The sequence below is a fragment of the Actinia tenebrosa genome, unplaced genomic scaffold (assembly GCF_029948245.1).
Source record: "Actinia tenebrosa isolate PJP-AT-01 unplaced genomic scaffold, QUT_ActTen_1.0 PGA_scaffold4__44_contigs__length_22323623, whole genome shotgun sequence".
NCBI lineage: Eukaryota > Metazoa > Cnidaria > Anthozoa > Actiniaria > Actiniidae > Actinia > Actinia tenebrosa.
In genome coordinates this window covers 2,624,184-2,632,477 of record NW_028292581.1, presented here as the reverse complement: position 1 = coordinate 2,632,477, position 8,294 = coordinate 2,624,184, and the positions used below count along the sequence as shown (strand labels likewise).

General features: G+C 41.4%; 1 pseudogene; it reads right to left on the bottom strand.

The window, feature by feature from the left end:
• Positions 1-351: 351 nt before the first annotated feature.
• On the bottom strand, positions 352-6,116 carry LOC148906860 (uncharacterized; annotated as a pseudogene).
• Between the last annotated feature and the right edge of the window lie 2,178 nt (positions 6,117-8,294).

Genomic DNA, 8,294 nt, shown 5'->3' with positions numbered 1-8,294 from the left:
ATGTATGATAAACGCAAGTAATTGGAGCAAGTGACAAAATTTAGACTCGTCACGCAAATCTTAAAACTGTACTCGCTCTAGGAACGCCTTGTACTAATTTTTATTTTAGCATGACGAGACTGTTGAATTAATGCAAGACATAGGTAGAACAATTAAGATTCCGTTCGTCCACTGCCGGTATCATATAATATTGTTGAAGATCTACGCCTTTTATGCATCGTTTCCGCAGCTACTAATATTTGATTTTTTTTAAACAGAACCCAATGAATCTAAAGACCAATAAAAAGAATTATTCTTCAGTAGGGGTGCAAAGTTGAGGCTACAGACACTGCCCCCCCCCCCCCCCCCCACATCAGCTACCTATCATATCGGTACACGTTTGTAGTAGCATTGATTATCACGAGAATAGTTCTTGTTAAGAACTAAACTTAAGAACAATAAATCCTCTAGCAGTTCGTGTCCTTTTTACAAGGGCACTTGCTAACGAAGTCCTTCAAAAGTGTAAGGTAGGGCGCTTTGCGACGCACAGGACGCTGAGGTACGTCAAGATCAAGCTGCTCGCAGATGTGTTGGAGCATAGGCACCTTGAGGTCTTTTAACTTGTCTTCCGTATCCATCGTGCACAAGTCGTACTGGTCGTAGACAAGTGGATGTTGTGGCTGGTCAATTTCTTCAATATGTTTCCTTACACTACTAAAGTTTATCTCCTCCTGGACTGCTTGAAGGTCAGCCTCATCGGGATCTTGTTGTCGAGACGCAGCACTCAGGCGAGAAAAATATGATGCAATTTGATGCAACGTCAAAAATTCTGACAGCTTGAACATACGATTCCCGTCTGCGTCACGAGCTCGTCGCATCTCTCGCGCAACTAAGTCGGCGTTCAGCTTTCGACCTGTTGTTTGACCGATGCGAAACTTTGCTTTCATATATGATATTTGTTTGTCGTTGAAACGATATGATTTTTTAGTAGATCTTAGAGCCCAGCCCTTATGGATATCATTCGACGATGCACCTTGTTGTTTTGGGATGGTTATAGTAGGCACCACTCCCACGCCTTCGTCGAGATTGGAACTGTATCCTATCTTGGCGAGATCGAGAAGTGTGTGTTTCTCTACATGTCGTACACACTTCTCGAGAGAGAGATGCTTTTCGAGAGCAAACACCCTCTGAAACACTCGAATGCACCCTTCTTGCGGATAGCAGAACACTCCAGAATTAGGACTCACACCTTGTGTGTTCACCTCTTCACTTTCCTGCAAGACGCTTGTCTCTGGCGGTGCCTTTGTTTTACCACCAAGTGCTCGGAAATCTCCTGGGGAAAACGGCGAATCCAACCAGGCTATATGAGATCCTTCATTGTAAAAATACAAACACATTATTTAGTGTAAAAGCGCTACCCGGGGAATCAGATGCTTCATTCTATTCTGTCTTTTAATTTATTTTTAATTTAATCGTTTAAAAAAGCGTCCTTCCAAAACTGATAATTAAAGAGCCCCCTCTACCTTCGATGCATTGCTTTACTTACCGCTTGATGACTCCACCTTGATTTTCTTCCCGACACCTATCTTGTACGCACGCCAACACCTGATGTAGTCTTTGCTAAATTCAAAGTTATTGAATTTGGTCACTCCAGGAATGCTCTGCTCAACTTCTGGGAACTCGGGAATTGCTTCTAGAGCCACCACCCGCACTCCGTTTATCCCACCATGGGAGAGCAGTGCATCCTTCAGGTCGTTCGAGTTGAGGACATCATTTCCCTCATTTATGAAGGCTCGGATGTGACCTTTACACGTTGCAGCTAACCGGTCAGCAGCTCCTTTGCCACCCTGTGGGTCACTAAAATCCACTCGTTTGATGGTTACCCCAGTGCTAGCTGTTATCTTTTGGCATGACAATATAGTGGGAGCGCTGTGATAGCAAGCAGCATTGTCCTGACGTAAATAAGCATCATTGATTTCAGGATATTCCTTCTTGAGTGTAGACAGGACATGCTGGATGATCGCTATTACCGGTGAGCTCCCCTGGCTGCATGACTGAACGACGTGGACAAAAGTTTGCCACTGAAGCACCCCCTCCACGCGTCTATAAACAACGGAGATGTGCCAGGAGATGCCACGCTTGCCAAACCAGTCTGCCTGAGATTCCCGGTATCGCTGTGGCAGGAATTTCATAGCCCAGTCATTGACTATGAAAACTGCGTTTCTGTCTAGAGTGTCGATGGTATCTAGGCGAGCCTGGTCTTGACGTAGTGAGCGTAGAAGGTGACATTTCCAAGACTGTATGGCAAGCATGGCGGTATTAGCAAGGTAGATTGCTTCATCCTTTTCGTCTTCGTTAGGGTAAGATGCCTCAGATATCGCGTTCGAAATAACTTCCAAGACGTTCTTCAGACTCTCACACTGGTGACAAATCTCCTCATGATTGTGATCACATTTCTCGCACAGTGTGGACTCTTTGTTGTCACTCAGAGCGTACACGACACAGTGGTCTGCAACTTCTGCTGCATTACTAAGGTGGACCTAATAAAGGAATTTATAATAATGATTAATATATTGGACAACAGATTTTAGAATTTGGATGCATCTAAAATAGACCAGTTATCCTTCTAAAGAAGTTTAAGGTTGAAATAACAGGAACACGTGGTTAAGTTTTTACTACCTTGAAATCGCTCTTTAGATACAGTTTAGCAGTTTTCAGCGCGTCGATATGCTGGCGTTCCCAATCTTTGCCTAACTGGCTGTGCTCGCTTACTTGGCGTACTAGTTATATAAGATCATCAAAAGCGCGAGCACCATCTGCGGCAAAGTAATCCAGGCCCTGGAGGGACTTACGAACAGATGCTTTACATTCTGATAAGATTCTTAGCATGGTGCGGTCGCTGAATGGCTCGAAGCTTGTTTCGTCGCAGTACGCCTTGTATTGCTTTACTATTCGCTGGGGTACCACAGTTCGTATAACGTTTGGCACTTCGATCTTTCTACCAGTTGATAGTGTTAGCAGTTTCTGTCCAAATGGTAAGTCTTGTATAAGGTGAGGGCTTGTGATAAATGATAAAAAGTGATCGAGTTGTCCTCGGTTTACGCGCATTCGGATTGTGGGGTGATGTTGGATTGGGGCTCCACGTCCGAACTGCAAGTGGTGCAGGTTAGCAATTGTATAGCGGTATCTGGAGAGTGTTGGAATGAAGTATGTTATTGTTTTGTAGTTAGCAATTCCCGTCATGATTGAAAGAACCTGCCTTCTGCTCTCCCAACTTTCTGCGTTGTTATATGCCTCTGCAAGGGCCTGGAGATATTCTCTCGAGGAATTAGAAATTTCTTCTATTCCAAGGGCTTTATATATTGCTGTCGAAGATTCAATTTCCTGCCACAGAGCTCCTGCATTATTTGGACTGATGGTTGTAAGGACCGCAGCGACAACCTCCACCGCGCGTGCAGTATAACGCCACTTGGTGGTGGCACTTACAGTCTCCAACTCCAGCCATGGTTGTGTGATGGGCGCAACTCCCCGAGAAACCAGAAACCGATTCAGTTTATCACGTGGTTCATCTAGAGAAAGAGCACCAGCATCATCACTCGAGGTAGTACTCCCACTCTCAGGGCTGAGGAAAGTATCATCATGTTGCTGACTTGATATTTTTAGCTTGGAAAACGTCTTGCTTAAGCTGTTAGAGCTGTCGCTGTCCTCACTGGAATGCACTGCTTCTGCACTCTGCTATAGAAGAAGTCGTTAGGAAAATATCAATTTATATACTAATTGGAGTTATTTGGTTTCCCGTTTCACCCCCAGTCAAAATTTTTGTAGACAAAAATCCTCCACAAATAGCGGAAACTGCGACCTATGGAATCACATTAGTATGGTACACAGATTTGACGAATTTTATTACAATTCCGTACCTCAATTGACGCCGCAGAAGTCTTGTCTTCATCAACTATTCTGTTGTTGACATGTTCTCGACATTTGGTGCATATTGCTGTCCAAAAGATTTAGAACAAAATGAGCACCAGTGTAGCTAGTCATAGTTGTAGTAGAAGAGCATTGAAACATGCATAGTTCTAAATATCTCCCTCCAACCTTCCTGACAGTATTTACATCACACATCATGGAACTAACCCTAACCCTAACCTCATGACTAAAGCGGATTAGTACTTACGTAATCCGACGGAAATAAGTATGCCTGTGGTCTTCAAGATCAACCAAGACTGCTTGCTGTTGATGCGGTGACTCCCCTTCGCATTAGCTGTGTGTGTAGCAATACTTTGTGGGGCTGCGCAGTTCGTTCTTCTCGACCGCCACCGGATTCCAAAGTCAGCTCTATGACGCGGGCATATACTTAGTATTTTGTGCTGCTCGTCCACACAGAAAACACCTGAAAAATTCATTTGATATATGCAGCGTAAATTATATTTCCTAAGAATATGAGCTTTTCGGAATAATTACTTACCTGCTCGAGTTAGCAAAAGTTTTAACTCACTCTCGACCCCCTCGTCAGCAGCAAGTTGCAGTGATCGCAGATGACCCTGTACGTCTCTTGTACAGGACCCAAGCGGAATGAAATCCAGATGACCAGGATATTCTGTACTCTGGCCGCAAACAGTAATATCATTCCTCGGAAAAAGTTTCTCCAAAAGAGTGCGATACTCGCAAAAATCCATTATCTGGTCTAAGACAAACTCATGCTATGTGATTGCGAAATTCAGCCCACAATACTACTAGTAAAGGTTACGAAATACTGGAAAACATATATTTGATACCTAGTTTGTTTTGTCACACAAGCACGATTCAGGTATTGTGTTACACATTAATAAGGCCGTAAATGTCTACATTCGTTACGTAACGAATTCTGGGACTGCGAATCTATAGCTTTCACTAAGCATTCACTAATGGTGTCCTTTGTAAGATACCTTGTATTATTTACGAGGGCTTCATATGTGTACTTATTTTAAAATTACGTTAGATGGCTCGACAAACTGTAGATAGGCATCATCTGTTTGTGACTTTTAAGAAGGCCATTGTTTTGCTCTTTCCAAGATATTCAAAGTAGATCAATAAAAGGTACTGAGAACAATAGTAATGTTGAAGATTCAGAATGGCAGAAGTGGCAAGAAGTAATGCAATGGAAGGTGGATATCTTGTAACGCCAGAAGGACAATTAATTCAGGTAAATGTTTACGTGTTTGTTTAATTTTACTCAGTGCCAGCGACGGGAACTTTCGGCAAAAAACTACCTAAACTGAAAGAAATATCTAAAAACAGCGCTAGCATTCAAAAAGTAACAGAATGTAAAATGGATAGCTATGAAAACTCGGTCTTTTGATAGTGCAATTTCCATGCATGTAATAAAGCATTCAATTCGACTCCGGCATTAACTGGAATCTTTGAAGTTGTAGTTTGTTGACATTTGACCCTTAAACCAGTAAGAAATAAACAATGTTTTTGAAAAGCAATAACTTGAGAAATACTTCGATTTTGAGCTTCAAATTTGGTACAGTTTAACTTTAATAGCTTATCTTTAAGGAAATCAATTTTATTCCCAAGAAAATTAGGTACCAGTAGATGCTTTTGCTCGATAAACATAGCTCCTTTCTTTCGGTAATTTTTCAGTACCGTTAGTATTTCGACATATAATAAATAATTCCTTCCAGATACAGCAAAGTTTTATAGCTAGTTTAAAAGCTGAAATGTTATCCTAGGTTTGTGAAAAGTTTCAGCTCGATTGGGCGAATTTTGTAGCCACAGCGACCATTTGTTCTTGGGGTATCCTTGGGACGATTATCGAAGCCGAAAACCGGCGCTTGGCGACCATTTCACTCTTTTGGGATTTTCTCAAAAATAAAAATCCGCTGGAACCTTTTAATATGATTTTTGTAAATGGTCCATCCAAGGGTATCTTCAGGCAAAGTATGAAGAATTTGACCAAGTGGTCGCTGAAATCAGGTTCTCGACCCTTACAGACAGTCGCTCTTAAGTAAATTTCAAAAATGTGGAAAAAGTCTCATTTCACCAGCTTTTAGGCACTCAAGTAAATGTGGTCTCATCTGTGGTATATGAAACATAAAGTCCTGGGGATTAGCACCGTAAACAAGACATGTTGCAAATGCAACTGCAAAAACCCCACAGTCATTTCCACTAGACATTTCCGATTTAGCGGCATAGGGAAAGTATATTCCGCATTCTATAATCCGACCGGAATAGCATAAATTAAAAAGAGCTATCATTATTTTATTCCAGATTTAACCAATAGAATTTTCAAAACTCCTTATCTTACTGTTTTCTCAGCTAGTACAATGTATTATTAGGTAAATAACAACTGAGAAAGAAAGTTTGTAACTATTTTTACTGACGTTACTCCTTCGTCTTACTACTATGGTCCTTAATAGTCAATCCTCTTACTACGAAGAACTAATGTCCCAAACGTCATATACTTATGAACTTTATCATACACCTGTTGTATTCAACGCACCAAAACAGTCACAACTGACTAGTAAGCGCTAGTAGTATCAACATATCTTGAGATTTGTTTACAGTATTAAGCTAGGAATTTTTCTGCTCTCACTAATATAAACATGTGTTACGCCAGTTTGTTTTACTTTTCCGAAAAGTATATCAAAAAGAACATATATAACATTACAGTGTTTTTAGAATTCTTTTCCTTCTATTAGCAAGAGCACCACAAGTTGCTATTACAAAGGGTTGAAATGGCCTCATGTGTCGAAAAATATCCGAGGTCGCTGAGTACATTTTCAGGAATCCAATGTCGTGCTCTACGCGGATACGAAGCGACCTTAGCGCTCTGTTGGCATTCTGTTGTCGTCTGTTGTAAGCAATACGCCTTGGAGTGATAAGAGGTGGGGCGATAGCGTATCCCCCATCAGCTAGCAGCCTTGCTCGTCGTGGTAGATTCCTTCTTCTTCCATGGCCTATAGCAGGAAGTCGTCTGTATGACTCCGCATCGTTCATATGCCCCGGAAATCTGCAAGACGTTTGTTTACTATGAATACGTGTAGTACTAAATTTTGCTTATGTTTGTATTTGTTTTTACATGCAGTAAAATAGCAGCTAGATCGAAATACTTAAGCACAACATGACAACGCTACTATATAGCAAACGTACCCAGCTACAAGGAGTACTACCAAACCATTTGCGTCAACAATTAGTTGTGTACTCATAAAATGGTACTTTTTGTCACCTCTATAAGTCAAGATTACAAGATCTTCTTCTACCTGTAGTTGGCACCCGAGGTGTGTGTCTTGGACTGGTAACTTCTATACCAATTCTTCGTACAATAGCATCAAAGGATTCTAGTGTTTCCCCGGTCATGTACCAAAAGATGTGTGGATGTCTTCGTGCTAAACAATAAACATCTCTGCCACTATTACGATGGTTAAGCAGCAGATTACCAAAAAGTCGGGCTAGGAGATTAGCTCCCGTTGGTGCCGTAGAGACAAGCGCAACGAGTGTGATGAGCAGGTTCCCTATTACATGCATAGGAAATAAAGGGACCAAACGTTGTGGTCTTTGAAGACTCAATTTTATAGCTGCAAAGATAGACAGCAGGGTTACTACAATAAACATTGGGAAAGGTGGGACATCCATTGTTGACTGACGCAAACAGGTAGTGTATTAAACATATATGCAACTTTTTCGTTCGCAATCACGAAACCAAACAAAAATATTTAAAAAAAACATTACGACCAGTGCACGTGTGCACGTGCCTATGTATGCAAATTTTTAGGGCTCTTTTCACTTTTCTTAATCCTGTGAGAAAGGAGCGATGGACAACAACAAGTAAAGAAAACCAAGGAAAAACTACACTCAAGTCGAAGATACTCTTCTTCTTCAAGCTGTGCAAGCATGTGGAAGAGAGTGGAAAAGTGTTTTGAGTTTTATGAGAAGGCATGTTGAGGTTTTGGGAGAAGCAGGTGATCAGTATGTGGCTGAAGGAAATTCCAACAAAGTGTTGCAGGAGCGATTAAGGAAGAGAGCTACTAAACTGCTTAACAACGCTCTTCCTTCAAGGTAAGAATGCTGTTGACCAAAGAAGAAAGGACTCTCAATAACGGTATTATATGGAGTGCGATGATTCTTTTATTTCCTGGTAGGAATGCCAGTGAACAAGCACGTCAAATAGAATAATTGATGAAGAATACTCGTCCGCATCTAGTGTGGAAGAAACTTGTAATGAAGATACTGAAGAAGTTGAAGACATTTGCAGAGCTATCAATGCACGCGAAACAAAGTATGTGTTAGATGCAGAAAAGAACGAACCAAATGACGACCCTGCTGACATCCTT